We start from the raw sequence: 14,721 nt of genomic DNA on the forward strand, positions 1-14,721 counted from the left end.
TAACGCTGGGATTTCACCCAGAGATTATTTAAGTGCGGCGTGCCTGCCAGGCAGGGTTGTTCTCTGTAATCTCTACAGCCCAATGAATAGCGCAGGACTCTGGGAAGAAGGGATTTGCCGGGGAGTTTGAAGGCTGGTTGGGTTCGAGAATGGATGCAAAATGGGGCTTTTCAATATTTCACACCCGTATGGAGTTGGATTTAGGGCGTGGGGGGGGCAATCGTGCAATGTGTTCAAGAGAAGTGGAGGTTAAATCCCCGGCAGTCTGATCCCCATTCTTCGTTAGCGCCGTATCCTTCTGAGGTTTGCAAAGTAATTTAATTTGAGGTAATTGTAGCGAGGATCCGTAATTAAAATAATCCAAATGCACGCCATTTATAGAAGAGGGAAATGAAATGATAATAAGGCCGCCGGCTGATTCTCCTCGTGGCCCATACATGGCTTTCCTTTCATAATAGTTCCTTTTGTGAGTGCATCTAAAATCACGTTTTTTTTTTTTAATGTGTCGTTGGATAAAAATAACAAACTTCAGACAAAGCCAACAATGGCACCTTTCATCTGACGACTTTGCAAACATCCGTGGCTGTCTTGGGGACTTGTATCTATTGATTCGCACCTTTTTGTTTATGCCCACCGTTGCTGTTGTTTTCCACATTTGCCGTTGTGGAAAGACTTGTCCGGATGTCTCTCGGGGGGGGGGGGTGATAGCGGAGCGTGTCCTCGCCGCAACACGGTTACCCTCTCACAGCGGCGGAGGTCTTTGACCCAATCAGTGAGTCCAGAGTGCCTGCTGAATTTTTTGACATTGAGAGGGGGCGCAGACAAAGCCACTCATCAAACATCAAATGATGGAGCGGATTGGAGGAGGGAGGGGTTTGCACGGAGTGGGGGGGGGGGGGGGGTTAGACCTTTCCAATTGGCATGCTATCCTTGCTGCGTCGGCCACTGAAAGAGAAACAATGATTGTTCTGGGCAACATATAACACGAAGAACAAGGTAACGGCGTCCAGAGCCGCCTGGTCAATCCCGGATGGCTGATTCTCGCATCTGCGGCCCCATCTCAAGGTTTCTCATTTTTCCTCAGATGGGGGGGGGTTGAGTTATTCCTTGCCCTCCTGTGGGTTAAGGTCGGGGGATATCATGAATACTTGTCAAGTGTGGGCATGCGAAGCCCTTTGGGACCGTTTGCGATAAAGAGCTCCATCGATAAATGTGACTTGAAATGGGTGACGGTATTTTGTCATTATAGTTTGCCCATCGAATGTAACGGCGTGGCTCATGAAAAGAAAATCATGTCATCAACAGGATCTAAGATGGGTTCAGCAAGCACTGCAAAATACTAAACATCATCCTTCACGGGTACCTCAATAATGAACATTGTCATCAGGAGAGAACACGGTTCGAACAGCTCAGAGGATACGGCGCGATTGTATATTTGATCAGGAGAAGACATGTCATGCATTTCAAAGACATCAGAGGAAATAATGTCATTTTTTTTTCCTGAGAAGTGAGGACAACTAGATATTCTTGCATCAGGCCTGATATTTGATATAAGACAAGGTAGTTTTATTTTTAGCACCTTTCGCACACGAGGTAACTTAATGCGCTTCACACGAGCAAATACAAAATAGCGAAAAAACGCATTTACAAACGCAACAGTTTACATTTAAGGAGCAAAGAGAAAACAAAAAGTAGCTTATAAGAATTTCCAGAACGTACATTGAAACCGTTGGAACGTATTATCAGGACACTTCAAAAACATTTGTAACTCGGATTAAAAAAAAGGTTCAATTGCTGTCGAGGACCTTCATCAAAGAAGTTTTTAACGTGGATTCATAAGCGTTTACACTCGGGGCTGACTTCCCTTGTGTTGGCAACTTATTTGTGTTTGTGCAGCATAACAGCAAACTGAAGCTTCACCGTGTTTACTTTGAACTCTGGGCTCCACTAAGCGACCCGCATCTGCAGATCTCAGAGCTCCACTGGCTTCAGAGCATCTCCATTATGTATTCAGCGATTTGCAGACCAGTCAACCGTATTTTCTTTTTGGAGGTCGATTCTAATACTCTCCCCGTGTTTTATAAGCCTGTATTTGTGAAACAAAACACAGATGTGAGACTAAGAATTTGTACAAATTCGCAGGCATTACAAAATGACAATTTCATAGGTTGTGTATTCCGTCTTTGTACAAACTTGATTGTGTGAAGGCCTCTCTGACACAACTACGCCTGCAAATTCACTTAAAAGTCCATCAAAGTCCACATTGCATCATTTTCATGTGGATTTGTGCCGACGAAAAGATTCTAGCCTCTAATTAATGACTATTTATTGAAAATATGTGCAAAAGGATAAATATGGGCCATGTGGCGAAAAGGATTAGTATTGCCTGTCTCATTAACAGCAACGTGAAACGCTGTCAACGAGACTGCTTAAATCAGGGGTGTCCAAACTTTTTTCGTTTGAAATTCTTAAACTTTTCGAAAAGACGCTAAAGTCAGTCAAGAAAGCAATTCGAGATTGTTTGTATTGTTCACCAGCTTTCTGTTAAAGGTTTTACTGTTTTTGGGTGGCCAACAGCCCTCGACCACCACACAGACTAGAAGCAGCTCGGCGCTCAACAGCACCCGCATGCCATCTCCTCATTCAGGACCCGAAAAAGAACAACCCGTCGTCAAGTGGCCATTTTTTTAAACAGTTACTTGACGATCATTCATGTGACGTCTTCCATAAATCGGTCATTGAGCACTAAGTGCAAGAAACTATTTTTGCCACAAAAATGGAATTATCCTCATTCACTACACTGATAAATGGTGTTATTGTTTTAATCATAAATTGTATCTTCGACTGTCGAGAAAGGTTCGTTGACAGTATATGAACAAATGTCATTTTTATATTATTATCCATCCGTCATCTACCGCTTATCCGGGGCCGGGTCGCGGGGGCAACAGCTTTAGCAGGGAAGCCCAGACTTCCCTCTCCCTAGCTACTTCTCCCAGCTCTCCCCGAGGGATTCCGAGTCGTTCCCAGGCAAGCTGGGTGACATAGTCTCTCCAGCGTGTCCTGGGTCTTCCTGGGGGTCTCCTCCCGGTGGGACATGACCGGAACACCTCACCGGGGAGGCGCTCAGGAGGCATCCGAGTCAGATGCCCAAGCCACCTCATCTGGCTCCATTATTATTTTTTTTTAATGTCGCGGGCCGCTGAAAAAGGGATAGCGGGCCGCACATTGCCCCCAGGCCTGTAGTTTGGACACCTCTGTCTGAAACCAGCTCTGTCCAGCGACAGTCTTCTCGGTGATTAAAACCCACGTTCACACGCCATGTCATTTCATGGGTTTTGGCTGGTGGTAAGCGGGAGTGTTCCAAATGGAAGCAACGGAGTCCACTTTCATCCTCGTGTTTCGCAGAGAGAGTGCACACTGGAAAGAGTCGCTACGGCGGGACTGGCGGGGGGGGGGAAGAGTCCTGATTGTAGGCACAGATGTAAGGATTTATGAGTCCTCATCGCTGGCATTTACACAAGGCAGCATAATAAAAATATTCTCATTTTGGGCCCCCGGGAGACCCGACGAAAGCCCATAATCCTCCAGATTAGTGTGATTGATTGTTTCCTCCAAACAGGATTTAAAATAGCAAGATAGTTACGATCTTCCCTGTGATTGACTGCCGAGCAGTCCCGGGTGTACGCCGCCGCTCGCTCAAAGTCAGCCGGGAGAGACGCCAGCTCGCCCCCGTGATACTGAACGGGGGGATAAAGAGGAAGATAGAAATGAATAGATTAGAAAGAGCTGCAATTTTACGCGCCAAGTTTGTTAGGTTGTGTCGTGACTCATAAAGTGCAGGTCAGTTCACAATATTTTGGTTTTGTTTTTGGTTTTATTTACCGCCCAGTGTCCTTGAGCTGGTTTCGTTTTCATTGCTTCATATGCACGTCGGCTTCACAGTGCAGAGGTACCGGGTTCGATTCCAGCTCCGGCCTCCCTGTGTGGATTTTGCATGTTCTCCCCGGGCCTGCGTGGGTTTTCTCCGGGTGCTCCGGTTTCCTCCCACATTCCAAAAATATGCATGGCAGGCTGATTGAACACTCTAAATTGTCCCTAGGTGTGAGTGTGAGTGCGAATGGTTGTTCGTCTCTGTGTGCCCTGCGATTGGCTGGCAACCGATTCAGGATGTCCCCCGCCTACTGCCCGGAGACGGCTGGGATGGGCTCCAGCACCCTCCGCGACCCTAGTGAGGATCAAGCGGTACGGAAGATGAATGAATGAATGAATGAATGCTTCATATTTATGTTTCAGCAGATGTTTTCCGTTCTTCATACTAACCCCCTACCCCCACCCGCCCCATGACCTCGGCCTCTTTGAAAAAGAAATGGAAGCTTGTGGGCAGCGTGTGAAATGACCTCGACAAGTGCACATCTTGTATCACAGCACATTTGATTTTCTCCGTTTGAGATTTCAAAGGTGTATCACCTGCCGTAATTGCCTGACTCAGGAATCTATAAATCATTGCTGAGTAAGGTCATCTAAGGAATTTCTTTCCTTAATGTTAGCATTTATTTTCCTAGCATGCTCTCTTTTTTCGCATTTAATCTCGCCGGGTCATTTGAAAGATTAATTGCCGCCATGTTCAAAAACAACCAATTACTTGCACGCGTCCTGACATTAAACGTAAGCACCAGCGGACACATCAATACAAAAGCGGGGGAGGGGGTGGGGGGGGGGGGACTACTTTACCGTACCTTGACGCTATCACTGTGGTGCCCTTTCCAAATCAATCAAGTGTTAACCCTACAAAGCGGCCCTGTTTTTTCATGCAAAAGAAGTTCATTTTAACAGCATGTCCGGACTACAATTGGTGCTTATCCATCCATCCATTATCGGAACCACCTCCCCTCATGATAATTAAACTAAATGACTCCGGTGACATTTCCTCATCTCTTTATTTCGAGGAACGCTGTTTCCCCTAGCAGCAGTGGTTAATTACTAAAATCACATAAATGCGGTGAAAAAAAAAAAGTTGAATGCGAAATTTGAACTGCCCACCCACATTCAACAAATTAATTCGGACACAGGGCGGCCCGGTAGTCCAGTGGTTAGCACGTCGGCTTCACAGTGCAGAGGTACCGGGTTCGATTCCAGCTCCGGCCTCCCTGTGTGGAGTTTGCATGTTCTCCCCGGGCCTGCGTGGGTTTTCTCCGGGTGCTCCGGTTTCCTCCCACATTCCAAAAATATGCGTGGCAGGCTGTGAGTGAACACTCTAAATTGTCCCTAGGTGTGAGTGTGAGTGTGAATGGTTGTTCGTCTCTGTGTGTCCTGTGATTGGCTGGCAACCGATTCAGGGTGTCCCCCGCCTACTGCCCGGAGACAGCTGGGATAGGCTCCAGCACCCCCCGCGACCCTAGTGAGGATCAAGCGGTAAGGAAGATGAATGAATTCGGACACATATTGAAACGGATGGCGAGCCCTTTCGCAACCTAGCTTCCTAATAGTTCAGATTTTTGATTGATTGAAATCCTGACTTGTTTTTTTTTTATTTCTTCCATATAGCTAGATGCATGTATCATTAGATGCAAGTTTTTGGAAAACTTTTGAAATGTATGGATTAGCAATTTGCTGTCTCATCCTGTACTTGACCAATCTTCTCAGCTCTTTCTCCCTTCACTCAATCGGTCGTTCCTCCTGGTCGCCCAGGCAAAAAGTTGCGGTTTGTCAAGATGGAATTGTAGTACAAAGATAGCGTTTGGGCATCATGCCCTGCAGCGTGAACTGAGCATTTATTGATCTTGCTACTTTACGTTTCTCCAAAATCCGCGCTACCCAGAGGGGAAACGCTCATTTGCTTTTCAGTCAGTTTTGGTTGCTGAGGTGGGAGGGGCAAAGGGGGTGGTTCAAGGATACGACGTCTTTGAAGTGCAGCCTGATGTTGTTAAAGCCACGGTCTCGCAACAGCTTCCAGTCGGTTTCTGGATGAACACAAAAGTCATGAAGCCATCCGTTCATGATGAAAAGCTCTTTTTCTGAGTCTGCTTTTAGAAGTTTGGAGCCAGTACTGCAACAATCTCTGCTGGATGATGTCAAGCGAGATGCGGGGTCTCCCAGTAGGGCACAAACCGACAAACAACTACTCACACTCACCTCCATTTGGACCTACAATACAGTGCACTCCGCTTAATAGAACATCCGTTAATAGAGTAATCCGCTTAATAGAGCAAAAGGCTCTGGAACCGATTTGCCTAATGCAATTTCCTATAAAGATACTCCGCTTAGTAGAACAGATCTCCGCTTAATAGAACAGGCCGTAAGCAATGAACATTGTAAACTAGTGGTTTTCGAAGTGTAGCTATCGCGATACTGTACCACTATCGCGAGAAAACGCGGTAGTTCTAGCCGTATACAGTAACAGGTAGCACGCGTCACTCCACACATAGACACACGCACGTCACAATGGCTTCAACTTCATTCAAGAGACGAGGGCTATAAGAAGGACATACTCAGACGATACGATGCATTGCCGGATTTTCAGAAGGTACGCCCGCGGTTTCCAGGACTTCCCTCTTATCCAGCGCATTGAGAGGGAAGTCAACCGCAAAATTACGGACTCCTGTTTCCAGACAAAAGTAACGAAATTTTTCTCGTGATTTGAGATGTTTGACTGAAGTTGATTAAAGTTGTTGTTTGATTAAAGATATGGACGTCCACAGTCGAAATATCTCTTCTAACTCGTCAGCAGGGGTTTTTCTGCGTGCATAACTTGGTCGTCGACGTGTCTGAAGGTGTACCTAATAAAGTGTCTCCGGTTAATAGAAACCCCGCTTAGTAGAACAGAAGCGCTTCGGCCCAATGGTGTTCTATTAAGCGGAGTGCACTGTATTAGAATTAGGGCCTGTTCAAGCAAATTAATTAAAAAAAAGAGACCGGTTCAAAATTTCCCAATCGCCCCTCCCTCCGCTGGACAGTAAGTTGTACCAGAAGGCACGAGACGGACTGACACAGCGCGCGAGCGAGTGAGGCAGACTGCTTTTACTAATATCGGAGTGCCTGAAACGTTTGCAGATCGCTGCCTTTGAATCTCCCGTTGCTGGTCTTGAGTAATGAATAGACACTGGCAGACAAAGCAAAGGATCAAGTATTTATGTTCAGAGGTGAAAGGCGGGCAGACGTTTACCGTTTACGTAACCCGCCGGCTGCAATTCAACACCACCGATTCATCTTCATAAATAAAGTCGGTACGTTTTGAAACCAACCGGGATTGGCCATGACGACGATCTTTCCCACCGATTGCATCATTCACATGCATTTAGCATTTTCGCAACTCCTCTTCCGCACCGATGAGGCTCGCGGGCAGACGATTCACGCATCCTCTTCCACGGCAGCTAATTTAATGCCTGAGCAACTTGCAAACTCGGCTTGGATCGCTGTCGTTGTCGTGATTGTGAACTCGGCGAGATGATTACCTTGAGATGAACCGTGAGCTGATGTTTAGCCGCGTGGGACAAATAGAATATCACCAACGGTGGTCTTAAGTAGTACACGGTCATGAAGTCAATGGGTTGAGGTCGGATACCGCTTCCCTTTTTCATTCTGCATCTGGATACGCACGTGAGTGAAAACGGTTGCTTTCGCTGCACATCCCATTTGGGTGACTGGCAGCCAGTCTCGGCACTGCCTCACTCCCAAAGTTTCCAACTCACCCGCGACCCTGAATGGGAACAGTGGTACCAAATAAATGGATGATCACTCACCAAAAAAAAAAAAATTAAAAATCACGGCCCTTCATTTTCCAGACATACCTTATTTCAGGGGCGGCCCGCTAGTCCAGTGGTTAGCACGTGGGCTTCACAGTGCAGAGGTACCGGGTTCGATTCCAGCTCCGGCCTCCCTGTGTGGAGTTTGCATGTTCTCCCCGGGCCTGCGTGGGTTTTCTCCGGGTGCTCCGGTTTCCTCCCACATTCCAAAAAATATGCATGGCAGGCTGATTGAACACTCTAAATTGTCCCTAGGTGTGAGTGCGAGCGTGGATCGTTGTTCGTCTATGTGTGCCCTGCGATTGGCTGGCAACCGATTCAGGGTGCCCCCCGCCTACTGCCCGGAGACGGCTGGGATGGGCTCCAGCACCCCCTGCGACCCTAGTGAGGATCAAGCGGTACGGAAGATGAACCTTATTTCAGTTGAATTGAGTAGACTTTTAATAGGCGGTACAGTTCTGTCCTTTCCCTCGGGTAATTACGAACAAATGGAGAATTGCGGGGACCGATGCTCCGAAATGACAATTATTAACAGAGAGGAGACCCGCCTTCGTATTGTAATTACAGAGCTCTCATGGGATAGACAAGGCCCTGGTCTATGACCAAATTCCTCCAGGTCGAAGGTGATGATGAGCATAGAAAGTCTGTGGCGGCTGCACTCTGCGATCCTAAACTTGGACTGCTTTGCTCCTCCATGACTCCTATTTCTGACAACCTTTCACAATACAGCGCAAACACCGGCCATGAGCGACTCCTCCTCATGACCAATCCTCTCCGTGGATTGGTTTACTCCATTCCTCACATTAACGCTGTACCTTTTGCAACATGTTGCCCCCCCCCCCCCCCCCAGATAAGATGCTAAACAAGACAGAAAAGAAAGAAACCCAAATCTCTTGGCATTTAGCAAACAGATGCTACCATCACGTTTCCAGACAGAGAGGAAGCGATCTGCCACTCTGCAGAACACTTTCTTCCATTTCGGATTGCAGAGGCAGAAAGCTTTGCACGACTCCATCAAAAGCTTGGCATTGTGCTTATTTGTGCAGAAACCTTGGCCATGAACACTTTTACAACCCTCCTCTCATTTGCATGGCTGCGTTTTGCTGAGCTCTTGTATGAAAAGTCGAATTAAATCTGAGTAATGCAATGGACACCACCGTTACAGCTTCATAGCGCCTCTTTGTATTAAAACGGACTCGTCTAAAAATGTCAAGACTAAAACTGCTGTCTGAGTCCAGTAAGAGACCATTTCATTTTCGTTTTTTCTTTTTTTTCTGGCTGTGGCATTTGAATTTGCATGTGTTGCAATATGCGGAGATGAGGCCCCTGACCTAAAATCCGGTCAGTTCGACACCGGATTCTTCATCCGTGTTCTATCCACTGCCGTGACGGGCGGATAATAAGTTATCCTTTTTAATTTCTTAGATCTGAAATGAAAAGACATGCTCATTGGCTAAAGTGAAGGCAGTGCAACAACCCAGAGACTACGTTTGCTTTTGACGGCTTCACCACAGGGACTGAACAAGCTCCCCCGGATCTCTCGAGGAAATTTTTTCAAATCATGCAGAAGATTTGCAAGAATGTGTCAACACCTTCAAGAAAAAGAATTACGACTTTTGGGGTCTTCGGAAGTCCCGGAAGCAGTCCGTGGTGTCTTGTGTGAAACATTTTGTTGGGTGATGTGGGTAATTATTTCCCACTAGGATTTGAGTTGTTGGGAATATAGCACGGGCAAGATTGAGTGAACAAACAACGGCCCTCTTTCACTGATCCCTCCAGAAAAGATTGTGGCAAACTGTGTGCCAGACCTGAATAATTGCTCAGGCAACAAACCACTATCTGAGATAAGACAAAGAGAGAAAGAAAATTGGTCATGTGCCCTGTTCCTGCTTTCTCACAGGCTGGGATCATGCAAAACAGGGGAGTCCAAACTTTTTTCATTTGAGGGCCGCATTCACAAAAATGCAAGGATGCAAGGGCCACTTTGAAATTCTTCAACTTGAAGTCATGAAACACACTAAATTCAGTCCAACGAGCAACGATATATGTCATTCTTTTCAGGTTCAATATTAGCAAGTTATTTGGGGTTTTTCCAAGTTTTAGGGTGGCCAACGGCCCTGGTTCTCACGAGACTCGATCTACCTCTGCGCCGAACGGTAGCCAAAATCCCATCTCCACATTCAGAACCAAAACAAGCGCAAACTGTTGTAAGAGGACCGTGTTTAAAACGGTAAGCTGAGAACGATGAATGGGACTCGTTCATGAATCGGACCTTGAGGCAGCAGAATGTGTGGGTGGGGGTAGGGTCGGGGGAGGGTGGACGATCTATGCTCCTAAAATTTAATTCTTTATCTGTCATGTTTTGAATTATGTTATCATTTTAGTTGTAAATACAGAAGTCCAGGCGGCCCGGTAGTCCAGTGGTTAGCACGTCGGCTTCACAGTGCAGAGGTACCGGGTTCGATTCCAGCTCCAGCCTCCATGTGTGGAGTTTGCATGTTATGCCCGGGCCTGCGTGGGTTTTCTTCGGGTGCTCCAGTTTCCTCCCACATTCCAAAAATATGCATGGCAGGCTGATTGAACACTCTAAAATGTCCCTAGGTGTGAGTGCGAATGGTTGTTCGTTTCTGTGTGCCCTGCGATTGGCTGGCAACCGATTCAGGGTGTCCCCCGCCTACTGCCCGGAGACAGCTGGGATAGGCTCCAGCACCCCCCGCGACCCTAGTGAGGATCAAGCGGTTAGGAAGATGAATGAATGAATGAATACAGAAGTCCATTTGTATCTTTGCAAATGTGGAAAAGCTGCTCAGAGGTTGAATCTATTTTCTTGTTTATTTTCGACATCCTCCATTCTCACTCTGCCTCCCTCCTTTCTCACTTTTTTTTTTTTTAACGAGGCTTGTGGACCGGCGTCAAATGGAATTTTTAGTATATGTTGCGGCCCCTGAAAAATTGATGCCCGGCCACAAATGGCCCCCGGGCCATCGTTTGGATATCGGGATTTAAAAGGTCAACATCCCATTGGGAATTAGTCAAATGAGTATATCGTGCAGAGTCAAGACCGAACTGAATTTTGCTGACGAGAGAAGCCGTCCTCACCTACGTGTCATGTCATATCAGTTGCTACGAGCTAAAAAAGAATCCCCCCTACTCAGATAAATGACGCTTTGGGAACCAGCTTGCAGTGCACTCAGCCTCGACTGCAAATTCAGTGATTTTCTTCACGGTGTGTAATGAGCGGCAGAGGTTTTATCCACTGGAACGCCGTCCGTATTGTGCTTGCGCAAACTTGACATCACACTCGGCACATTCCAAAGCCAGTCGTTAGAATGAGAGCCAAGAAACTTTCTTTCCCAAATTGACCATGCGACAAAAGTCAACAACGGCAAATGTCACGGCTCTTTAATATAGAATCACCAAACGCGTTCATGAATGGGAGAGTGCGTATGCCGCTGGGTTTTATTTCTGTCATGCACAATGCGTTTCACTTTCAGCATAAAGTACTGGGAAGTGGAATTGTGTGCATAAATATTGCTATAAAAAGATGATTTTATTTGTACAAAATTGACAAACGTGTAAATGTCATTCGGTTAGAAGAAGACTTTGTTTTTTTTTGGTGCATTTTTTTCACTTTGCCTTTTTCTGCAGCTCCCCTTCTAACTTTCTCGCTACTCTTATATAGCCCTCTGATCACCCCTCACTTCCATTCTCCACCCCCACCCCCCCTCCCCACCTCATGTTAGTTCCGCTCGCTCTTCATCTCTTCTCACAAGAAGCCGCTCCCTGGCCTCAAAGGAAACACTAGAAAGGATCCATCAACCGGACGAGTATTCTCCAGAGGATGCAGTCAGTGTGTTTGCTATGTTATGTTCGCTATCATATTTAAGCAGCCTGCGATAGCCTTTTTCTGTAGATCACAGGTCTCATTTTGGAAATTTGCTGCAGAGCCCCATGAAGTCGCATGACTTGTGAGATATTTTGGAGCTCAGTGTGAAGTGTGTGTATATGTATATATATATATATATATATATATGGGCGGCCCAGTAGTCCAGTGGTTAGCACGTTGGCTTCACAGTGCAGAGGTACCGGGTTCGATTCCAGCTACGGCCTCCCTGTGTGGAGTTTGCATGTTCTCCCCCGGGCCTGCGTGGGTTTTCTCCGGGTGCTCCGGTTTCCTCCCACATTCCAAAAATATGCATGGCAGGCTGATTGAACACTCTAAATTGTCCCTAGGTGTGAGTGTGAACGTGGATGGTTGTTCGTCTATTTGTGCCCTGCGATTGGCTGGCAACCGATTCAGGGTGTCCCCCGCCTACTGCCCGGAGACGGCTGGGATAGGCTCCAGCACCCCCCGCGGCCCTAGTGAGGATTAAGCGGTTCAGAAAATGGATGGATGGATGGAGATATATATATATATATATATATATATATATATATATATATATTCACTCATTCATTCGGGCAGTCGGCGGGGGACACCCTGGATCAGTTGCCAGCCAATTGCAGGGCACACAGAGACGAACAACCATCCACGCTCACAATCACACCTAGGGACAATTTAGAGCGTCCAATAAGCCTACCATGCATGTTTTTGGAATGTGGGAGGAAACCGGAGCACCCGGAGAAAACCCACGCAGGCCCGGGGAGAACATGCAAACTCCACACAGGGAGGTCGGAGCTGGAATCGTACCCGGTACCTCTGCACTGTGAAGCCAACGTGCTAACCACTTGGCTACCGGGCCACTATATATATATATATATATATATATATATATATATATATATATATATATATATATAATATATAAGGAACCTATCGCAGCCATCTTTGGGGTGCACACCCTGAACTGCTCGCCAGCCAATCACAGGGCACGCATCCTGAGATGCTTTTTGCATTCATTGTATCGGTGGTGCATCCTGCATTGTTGTTGCCGTAGCTCCTGAAACGGTCGCAAATAAAACCTTGGGCAGATTTCAAGATGGCAATCTTCTTACCTTGTGGGTATTTGAACAGCAGCTGGAGACGGCAATCTGCCACCAAAACAGAGTTGCGTTCCTTCCCAAATAGCAACATCTGGGCATGCTTAACAGCATGGAAAAATAAACAAGCCCTATGGACACTGGATCCCCCGCACTCTACCGCGTTTACTCCCTTCCCACCCGTTCTTCGCGCCATTGTTGAAGGCTGTAGGTTGTTGGTGTGCGCCTGGCACATCAGTACTGATGGAGTGCATCCAATTAATTAGCCAAACACTATCTCATTAGCGGTAGCCAACAGACAAAAAAAAAAAAAAGAAAACCAAGAAGAAGAAGACTCTTTTAAACAACCTTCTCTCCTCTTCTATAACCTCGGTGGTGCTGAGTGGGAGGGCCTTGAGAGAATATGTGAAGCGCTCTTCAGTAGGAGTGCCCATCTTTAAACAACAGTATTGCTCTGGGCTAACATTTATTCAACCGTGCGTACGGAATTCATCAGATAGACCCGCAGTGCGTCCTCACAACTTTTGTGTCGGGATGAAATCTAATGGCTTTCTTTGTCTTCATGAAATCCATCTGGGTGGACAGCTGCAGTTTTTGCGCAGTGCTGTAAGCAAAACTCGGCGCCTTCTGACACACTTCGGAAACACTCGTGGCTCCGTTTTATTGAAAGCACTCAAGGGCCGCGTACCAAACCGAAGTTACTGGCTATTTGCCTTTATTTTTATTCATTCATTCATTCATTCATCTTCCTAACCGCTTGATCCTCACTAGGGTCACGGGGGGTGCTGGAACCTATCCCAGCTGTCTTCGGGCAGTAGGCGGGGGGGACACCCTGAATCGGTTGCCAGCCAATCGCAGGGCACACAGAAACGAACAACCATTCGCACTCACACTCACACCTAGGGACAATTTAGAGTGTTCAATCAGCCTGCCATGCACATTTTTGGAATGTGGGAGGAAACCGGAGCACCCGGAGAAAACCCACGCAGGCCCGGGGAGAACATGCAAACTCCACACAGGGAGGCCGGAGCTGGAATCGAACCCGGCACCTCTGCACTGTGAAGCCGACGTGCTAACCACAGGACTACCAGGCCGCCCCCTTTATTTTTATTATTTTTTTAATGTGTATTTGTGCTTGTTGGCAAGATGAAACTGAGCGCGGAATACCCATCAGTCTTTCCGCTTCACTCGCTCTAACGCCGTCGTGCCCGATAACATGCTCATTGTGATTACAGAAGGTCAAATTGTATCGAGGCAAACCACGCAAGTTAAGGCGCTATTCTTCGGCCCCGAGACAATCAAAGACGCCGGCCCGTGATAAGCCTCGGAGGTCACTGATTCTTAAGTAAGGTCGTTTCTAAAAAGCAAGCAAAAGGGGGAGGGGGGAGGGGGGTTGTTTTGTTCCCTGCGTCGGTGCGCATCGATCGGACGGACTTAAAACACCGAGGTCACAAAGGAATAAAATCATGACTCGTCGGAATCTCAACATCGAGTACCCAGCGAATTGGCACGTTTTTGAAAGTGGTGGTGTCGTTCTTTAGCAGAAGCGGTTTTTTGGAGACTCTGGATGCACGGCATGTCATGAAGCGAAGGCTGCCAGATTCGTACACGCTTGTGAAAGGGCGCGTTTGCTGAAATGACCTTGACTTACCTGTCGAATGAAAGACATGTCAAGACACCGATTACATTCGAAGATAAAGATGAATCATATCAACGTGCTGCACTTTTTCTCTGCAAATATTCATATTTTAATCTGATCGCATCACCGGTGAGCTATTTTTAAAACGGGTGTCCGGGTTAGTCATATGGTCGTTGGGGTTTACCGGTGCCCCCGGCCGGGTCGGTGAGCACTCCTTGAAACTGTACGTTTAAGACAAGGTGTCCAAACTACGGCCTGGGGGCCATTTGCGACGAGCCTTCCATTTTTTAGCGGCCCGCAACATGACAAAAAATAAAAATATTTTTGTTTATTTTTATTTTTTTGTCAAGAAGTTTGACA

General features: G+C 46.9%; 1 protein-coding gene across 4 annotated transcripts in view; it reads left to right on the plus strand.

Moving 5' to 3' along the window:
* Positions 1-14,721, plus strand: part of LOC127599008 (protocadherin-9) — a 174,901-nt gene that overhangs the window by 158,236 nt on the left and 1,944 nt on the right. The gene's annotated exons all lie outside the window — the stretch shown is intronic.

The sequence above is a fragment of the Hippocampus zosterae genome, chromosome 4, assembly GCF_025434085.1.
Source record: "Hippocampus zosterae strain Florida chromosome 4, ASM2543408v3, whole genome shotgun sequence".
NCBI lineage: Eukaryota > Metazoa > Chordata > Actinopteri > Syngnathiformes > Syngnathidae > Hippocampus > Hippocampus zosterae.